Raw genomic sequence first — 8,834 nt, forward strand, 5'->3', positions numbered from 1 at the left:
ATCGCAATCTGGACTACATCCGGGCGGCGAGAAGAATGAATCCTCACCAGGCAAGGTGGGCCATGTTTTTCACCCGTTTTGTGCTTACTCTATCCTACAGACCAGGTTCCCAGAACGCTAAGGCAGACGCATTGTCTCGGATGTATGACACAGAGGAGCGGTCCACGGATCCCACTCCCATACTTCCGGCATCTTGCCTGGTGGCACCGGTGGTATGGGAGGTTGACGCGGACATCGAGCGGGCGTTACGTGCGGAGCCCACTCCCACCCATTGTCCAGTTGGACATAAGTACGTTCCGTCTGATGTTCGTGATCGATTGATCTGTTGGGCTCATACGTCACCTTCCTCTGGTCATCCTGGCATCGGGCAGACAGTGCGCTCTCTTAGTGGGAAGTACTGGTGGCCCACTTTAGCTAAGGACGTGAGGGAGTATGTTTCCTCCTGCTCTGTGTGCGCCCTGTGCAAGGCACCTAGACACCTGCTCAGAGGGAAATTACAACCCCTACCCGTTCCACAACATCTGTGGTCACAGCTTTCGGTGGATTTCGTGACGGATCTTCCTCCGTCACAAGGAAACACCACGATTCTGGTAATTGTGGATCGGTTTTCTAAGTCCTGCCGTCTCATTCCTTTGCCCGGTCTCCCTACGGCCCTACAGACTGCGGAGGCCCTGTTTACACACGTCTTCCGGCACTACGGGGTGCCTGAGGATATAGTGTCTGATCGGGGTTCCCAGTTCACATCAAGGGTCTGGAGGGCGTTCATGGAATGTCTGGGGGTCTCGGTCAGCCTGACCTCAGAGTTTCACCCCGAAAGTAACGGGCAGGTGGAGAGAGTTAACCAGGATGTGGGTAGGTTTCTGCGGTCTTATTGCCAGGACCGGCCGGGGGAGTGGTCGACTTTCATCCCCTGGGCAGAGATGGCCCAAAACTCCCTCCGCCACTCCTCCACTAACCTGTCTCCATTTCAGTGTGTACTAGGTTATCAGCCGGTTCTGGCACCGTGACATCAGAGCCAGATCGAGGCATCTGCGGAGGATGAATGGTTTCGGCGCTCGGAGGAAACCTGGGACGCTGCCCATGTACGCCTGCAACGGGCCATCAGGCGACAGAAGGCGAGCGCCGACCGCCACCGCAGTGAGGCTCCGGTGAGACCGGGTCTGGCTCTCGACCCGAAACCTGCCCCTTCGCCTGCCCTGCCGGAAGCTGGGTCCGCGGTTTGTGGGGCCATTTAAAGTCCTGAGGAGACTGAACGAGGTATGTTCTAGGTTATAGCTTCCCCCTGATTATCGTATTAACTCCTCGTTCCATGTGCCTCTACTCAGGCCAGTGGTGGCTGGTCCGCACCAGCAGTCTGAGGTGCGGGAGGTTCCTCCGCACCCTCTGGACATCGAGTGGGTCCCGGCTTATACTGTGCAAGCCATCATGGACTCAAGGCGTCGGGCGAGGGGCCTTCAGTACTTTGTGGAGTGGGAGGAGTACGGTCCGGAGGAGAGATGCTGGGTGCCAGTGGAGGACATCCTGGACCCTTCCTTGCTGCAGGAATTTCATCGTCTCCACCCAGATCGCCCTGCGCCTCGTCCTCCAGGTCGTCCCTGAGGCCGGTGTCGGCGCGCTTCTGGAGCCGCGCGACAGGGGGGTACTGTCACGACTTCCGCCGAAGTTGGTCCCTCTCCTTGTTCGTTCGGCGGTCGTCGTCACCGGCTTTCTAGCTACCACTGATCCATGTTTCTGTTTTCCATTTGTTATGTCTTGAGTGTACACACCTGGTTCCCATTTAGTTAGTATTATTTCCCTATTTAACCCTCTGGTTCCCATTATGTTTTGTGCGTGATTATTCCTGGGTTGTGTTTGTCCTGTGTGTTAGGGTTGTTATCCCTGCGTGGATTATTTTGGCTGTTTTATTTTTCCAAGTAAAGTACGTTATTTTACTCAGTTCTGTGTCCTGCGCTTGACTCCGTCCTCACCTCTGCACAACTGACATATGACAATTTGGCCTTGTGTTTTGGGTTATTGTCCTGCTGAAAGGGGAATTATTCTCCCAGTGTTTGGTGGAAAGCAGACTGAACCAGGTTTTCCTCTAGGATTTTGCCTGTGCTTAGCTCCATTCTGTTTTAACACTTTGTATTCGTGGCAAAAAATGAATTGTTTTGCCACATTTTTTGCAGTGTTACTTCAGTGCCTTGTAAACAGGATGCATGTTTTGGAAACATTTTATTCAGTACAGGTTTCCTTCCTTTCACTCTGTCAATTAGGTTAGTATTGTGGAGTAACTACAATGTTGTTGATCCATCCTTAGAGTTCAATGGCTGTGATAGGAGAAACTAACTGTTTTAAAGTCACTGTTGGCCTCATGGTGAAATCCCTGAATGGTTTCCTTCCTCTCCAGCAACTCAGTCAGGAAGGACTCCTGTATCTTTTTAGTGACCTGGTGTATTGATAGTAATACACCATCAAAAGTGTACTTAATAACTTCACCATGCTCAAAGGGATATTCAATATCAGCTTTTTTTTCTAATTTTACCGATCTACCAATTCTTTGGGAGCCATTGGAAAACCTCCCTGGTCTTTGTGTTTGAAATTGTAATGTGGTCTGTGTGTAGCTGGTGTAGAGGAGTCAGGCGCACGACAGCAGATATGAGTAAATAAACGTACTTTACTCAAAATATACAAATGCAATACAATAAAGAGAGCCCACATGAACGGACCGTACTACATACAAACAATTACTCACAACCAGACATGGGGGAACAGAGGGTTAAATAATGAACAAGTAATTGGGGAATTGAAACCAGGTGTGTAAGACAAAGACAAAACGAATGGAAAATGAAAGTGGATCGGCGATGGCTAGAAGGCCGGTGACGTCGACCGCCGAACGCCGCCCGAACAAGGAGAGGGACCGACTTCAGCGGAAGTCGTGACAGAAATTCACTGTTCGACTGAGGGATCTTACATATAATTAAAATATCACGCAAAAAATTTATATTGCACACAGTGTGAGTCCATGCGACTTATGTGACTTGTTAAACCAAAATTTTACTCCTGAACTTATTACCATAACAAAGGAATTAAATATGTATTTACTCGACATTTCAGCTTTTCATTTTCAATGAATTTGTTAAAATGTTGGAAAACAATTTCACTTTGACATTATGATGTCACTGGCCTACACACAATACATCTCAATTTAATCAATTTTAAATTCAGGCTGTAAAACAACAAAATGTGGAAAAAGTCAAGGGGGTGTGAATACTTTCTGAAGGCGCTGTAATTCATCAAGTCTTTTGAGATCAGAAGGTATGTAGGAAAGGAGATGAGTAAAGTTTGGGCTCCCGAGTGGCGCAGTGGTCTAAGGCACTGCATCTCAGTGCTAGAGGCATCACTACAGACCCTGGTTTGATTCCAGGCTGTATCACAGCCGGCCGTGATATGGGAGTCCCATAGGGAGGGTTTGGCCGGGGTAGGCCGTCATTGTAAATAAGAATTGGTTCTTAACTGACTCGTCTAGTTAAATAAAATAAAAGGAGGCCATTGAGATATATACAGCCACCATAGTCTGTGTTTAGACAGCCTAATTCTTGATTTCCCCCCCAATAATTGGTATTTTGTCGAATTATATCAGTTCTGAAAAAAGTCTGATGTGAAAAGATCTGTGATTGGTCAAAATACCAATTAGTGAGAAAAAATATCAGAATTGGGCTGACTGAGGGGGTGCAGCCTATGTTGGCTAGGTTTTTTTTCTTTTTTTCTAGTTGTAGTTTTGTTTTATGGCCACGAGATGGTGGGAAACTCTTATACAGCAAAGCTGTTATCTTAATTATTTGACTGTAGCATGCTATTAAAATTTTATATGAATTTGATTAAAACGTCCAATCAAAATCCATGATTGTAATTAAATATGTTGACCTAGTGCGTCTTTTTCAACCTCTATAAGTGAATTATTTATATTAATTTATGTTAAGGGAGGGTCATTTAAGCTAACATTATTGGTAATCCAGGTAGTAGGCTTGGTGGAATTCTGGTGTTTTACTTTAACTAGCACATTATTAGTCTCTGTTCAGATCAGAGCTTCTACCAGATGATGCCTGGCAGGGCAAGATATCAAGGCAACATGCAACGATAGGGAAGAAATTAAAATATTACTTGGAAAGACAATTCCATGTGTTTTATGGGATAGTTAGATAAACCAAGTGCCTAGGTGCTCGCTGAAGGTCTCACCATTGTCAGTAGTAATAGGGATGAATACATACACGCACGTGCGCGTGCACACGCTGTTTGGAAAATGTTTTCTGTTTTCAAGTGTCTTAGAAAGTGAGCAGTGTCAAGGCTGTCTACAGTCAGTGTTTCTGCTGGTGTTAACCTCAGTCCTTCAGGGCTGCTTTTCTTTTGATCTTTTCTTGAGCTTGGATGCTTTATTTAAGTCTTATTGTACAGTAAATCGTACTGCTGCTGTTTCTCATCCTGAATGACTGATTTAGTTTCTGAACACAGACCAGATTACTGGACCCTTTGTGCACATTAGTATAGGGTGATCCTACGTTTAAACTGAGTCGATGTTAGCTGGGCCGGGGGCTAGGGAAATTGGATTGCTCCTCTGCCCCTGAGCACATAACCTGAATTGCTTCATTACTGTAGATGCCTCTGTGGCTCAATCTGTAGCTGCGAGCAAGTAGGCTAATGGTGCTCTCTGTGAGAGGGAAAAACAAAGACATGATTACGTTATATTACATTCATAATTTATCCATTGTTTAGTAGACCATGGTTGTGCAGGGAACAGAGCCCCTGCTGTCTGGAAGAATTGTGGAGGCCAGGTCTGCTGTGGTTCATTGCTGCCTGGAGCTCATCCAGAATTCTGTGGTACAAAGTGTCTTTTGATGTTCGATTAAGTAACCAAGGCCAGTCTGTGGGTAGCCCATTACTCCAAAACCAGCAGAGGGACAATTATAAAAAAAAATGTAATCAGTTACCCTGTCCAGGATGACTTAACCCTCTTCAAAATGTCTGAAACATCTCCAGTAGGGGCTGTAACTCTGAGCTGGATGCTGGATGAGAGGGCCGCCACCGACCCAGAGGATTGGGTGATATCTCTCTGAGGCGGACGTGAGTAAGGTCTTTAATCAGATCAACACCCGCAAGGCCACGGGGTCCAACGGTATTTCAGGGGGCGTTCTCAGAGCTTGCACAGAACAGCTTGCAGGCATATTCACTGTAAATTTCAAACTCCTTGTCCCAGTCTATATTCCCCACGTTTTAAGATGACCACCATCATTCATGTTCCCAAGATCAATGACTACCACCCTGTAGCACTCACATCTGTAATCCATGAAGTTGTTTGAAAGGCTGGTTATCAAATCAAAATGTATTTGTCACATGCGCAGAATACAAGCTCTTAACCAACAATGCAGTTCAAGAAATATAGTTAAAATATTTACTAAATAAACTAAAGTCCAATTGTTTAAAAAATGTAATAAAGTAACACAAGAAATGTACATAACAATAACGAGGCTATATACAGGGGGTACCGGTACAGAGTCAATGTGCGGGGGTACAGGTTAGTCGAGGCAATTTGTAAAGTGACTATGAATATATAATAAACAGCGAGTAGCAGCAGTGTAAAAACAAAGGTGGGGGGGAGGGTGTCAAAGTAAATAGTACGGGTGGCCATTTGATTAATTGTTCAGCAGTCTTATGTCTTATGGCTTTTTATTTTTTTATTTCACCTTTATTTAACCAGGTAGACTAGTTGAGAACAAGGTCTCATTTACAACTGCGACCTTGCCAAGATAAAGCAAAGCAGTGTGACACAGACAACAACACAGAGTTAAACATGGAATAAACAATAAACAAGCCAAAAACACAATAAACAAGTCAATGACACAGTAGAAAAAAAAGAAAGTCTATATACAGTGTGTGCAAAAGGCATGAGGAGGTAGGCAATAAATAGGCCATAGGAGCGAATAATTACAATTTAGCAGATTAGCACTGGAGTGATAAATGAGCAGGTGATGATGTGCAAGTAGAGATACTGGTGTGCAAAAGAGCAGAAAAGTAAATAAAAACAGTATGGGGATGAGGTAGGTAGATTGGGTGGGCTATGTACAGCTGCAGTGATCGGTTAGCTGCTCAGATAGCTGATGTTTAGAGTTGGTGAGGGAAATAAAAGTCTCCAACTTCAGCGATTTTTGCAATTCTTTCCAGTCACTGGCAGCAGAGAACTGGAAGGAAAGGAGGCCAAATGGGGTGATGGCTTTGAGGATGATCAGTGAGATATACTTGCTGGAACGTGTGCTACGGGTGGGTGTTGTTATCGTGACCAGTGAACTGAGATAAGGCAGAGCTTTACCTATCATAGACTTATAGATGACCTGGAGCCAGTGGGTCTGGCGACGAATATGTAGCGAGGGCCAGCCGACTAGAGCATACAGGTCGCAGAGGTGGGTGGTATAAGGTGATTTTGTAACAAAACGGATGGCACTGTGATAGACTGCATCCAGTTTGCTGAGTAGAGTATTGGAAGCTATTTTGTAGATGACATCGCCGAAGTCGAGGATCGGTAGGATAGTCAGTTTTACGAGAGTAAGTTTGGCGGCGTGAGTGAAGGAGGCTTTGTTGCGAAATAGAAAGCCGATTCTAGATTTGATTTTGGATTGGAGATGTTTAATATGTGTCTAGAAGGAGAGTTTACAGTCTAACCAGACACCTAGGTATTTATAGTTGTCCACATATTCTAGGTCGGAACCGTCCAGGGTGGTGATAATAGTCGGGCGGGCGGGTGCGGGCAGTGAACGGTTGAAAAGCATGCATTTGGTTTTACTAGCGTTTAAGAGCAGTTGGAGGCCACGGAAGGAGTGTTGTATGGCATTGAAGCTTGTTTGGAGGTTAGTTAGCACAGTGTCCAAGGAAGGGCCAGAAGTATACAGAATGGTGTCGTCTGTGTAGAGGTGGGTCAGGGAATCGCCCGCAGCAAGAGCGACATCATTGATGTATACAAAGAAAAGAGTCGGCCCGAGAATTGAACCCTGTGGTACCCCCATAGAGACTGCCAGAGGTCCGGACAACATGCTCTCAGATTTGACACACTGAACTCTGTTTGCTAAGTAGTTGGTGAACCAGGCGAGGCAGTCATTAGAAAAACCAAGGCTATTGAGTCTGCCGATAAGAATACGGTGATTGACATAGTCGAAATCCTTGGCCAGGTCGATGAAGACGGCTGCACAGTACTGTCTTTTATCGATGGCGGTTATGATATCGTTCAGTACCTTGAGCGTGGTTGAGGTGCACCTGTGACCGGCTCGGAAACCGGATTGCACAGCCGAAAAGGTACGGTGGGATTCAAAATGGTCAGTGATCTGTTTATTAACTTGGCTTTTGAAGACTTTAGATAGGCAGGGCAGGATGGATATAGGTCTGTAACAGTTTGGGTCTAGGGTGTCACCCCATTTGAAGAGGGGGATGACCGTGGCAGCTTTCCAATCTTTAGGGATCTCAGACGATACGGAAGACAAGTTGAACAGGCTGGTAATAGGGGTTGCAACAATGGCGGCGGATAGTTTTAGAAAGAGAGGGTCTAGATTGTCTAGCCCTGCTGATTTGTACGGGTCCAGGTTTTGCAGCTCTTTCAGAACATCTGCTATCTGGATTTGGGTGAAGGAGAAGCTGGGGAGGCTTGGGCGAGTAGCTGCAGGGGGGGCGGAGCTGTTGGCCGGGGTTGGAGTAGCCAGGAGGAAGGCACGGCCAGCCGTTGAGAAATACTAATTGAAATGTTCGATTATCATGGATTTATCGGTGGTGACCGTGTTACCTAGGCTCAGTGCAGTGGGCAGCTGGGGGGAGGTGCTCTTGTTCTCCATGGACTTTACAGTGTCCCAAAACTTTTTGGAGTTAGAGCTACAGGATGCAAATTTCTGCTTGAAAAAGCTAGCCTTTGCTTTCCTGACTGACTGCGTATATTGGTTCCTGACTTCCCTGAACAGTTGTATATCACGGGGACTATTCGATGCTATTGCAGTCCGCCACAGGATGTTTTTGTGCTGGTCAAGGGCAGTCAGGTCTGGAGTGAACCAAGGGCTATATCTGTTCTTAGTTCTGCATTTTTTGAAAGGGGCATGCTTATCTAAGATGGTGAGGAAATTACTTTTAAAGAATGACCAGGCATCCTCGACTGACGGGATGAGGTCAATATCCTTCCAGGATTCCCGGGCCAGGTCAATTTAAAAGGCCTGCTCGCAGAAGTGTTTTAGGGAGCGTTTGACAGTGATGAGGGGTGGTCGTTTGACCGCGGTACAATAACGGATACAGGCAATGAGGCAGTGATCGCTGAGATCCTGATTGAAAACAGCGGAGGTGTATTTGGAAGGCAAGTTGGTCAGGATAATGTCTATGAGGGTGCCCATGTTTACGGATTTAGGGTTGTACCTGGTGGGTTCCTTGATGATTTGTGTGAGATTGATGGCATCTAGCTTAGATTTTAGGACTGCCGGGGTGTTAAGCATATCCCAGTTTAGGTCACCTAACAGAACGAACTCTGAAGCTAGATGGGGGGCGATCAATTCACAAATGGTGTCCAGGGCACCGCTGGGAGCTGAGGGGGGTCTATAACAGACGGCAACAGCGAGAGACTTGTTTCTGGAGAGATTAATTTTTAAAATTAGAAGTTCGAACTGTTTGGGTATAGACCTGGAAAGTATGACAGAACTTTGCAGGCTATCTCTGCAGTAGATTGCAGTTCTATCTCGACTGAAAATGTTGTAGTTGGGTATAGAAATCTCAGAATTTTTGGTGGCCTTCCTAAGCCAGGATTCAGACACGGCAAGGATATCAGGGTTGGCGGAGTG

Source organism: Salvelinus fontinalis, chromosome 10 (assembly GCF_029448725.1).
Source record: "Salvelinus fontinalis isolate EN_2023a chromosome 10, ASM2944872v1, whole genome shotgun sequence".
Taxonomy (NCBI): domain Eukaryota; kingdom Metazoa; phylum Chordata; class Actinopteri; order Salmoniformes; family Salmonidae; genus Salvelinus; species Salvelinus fontinalis.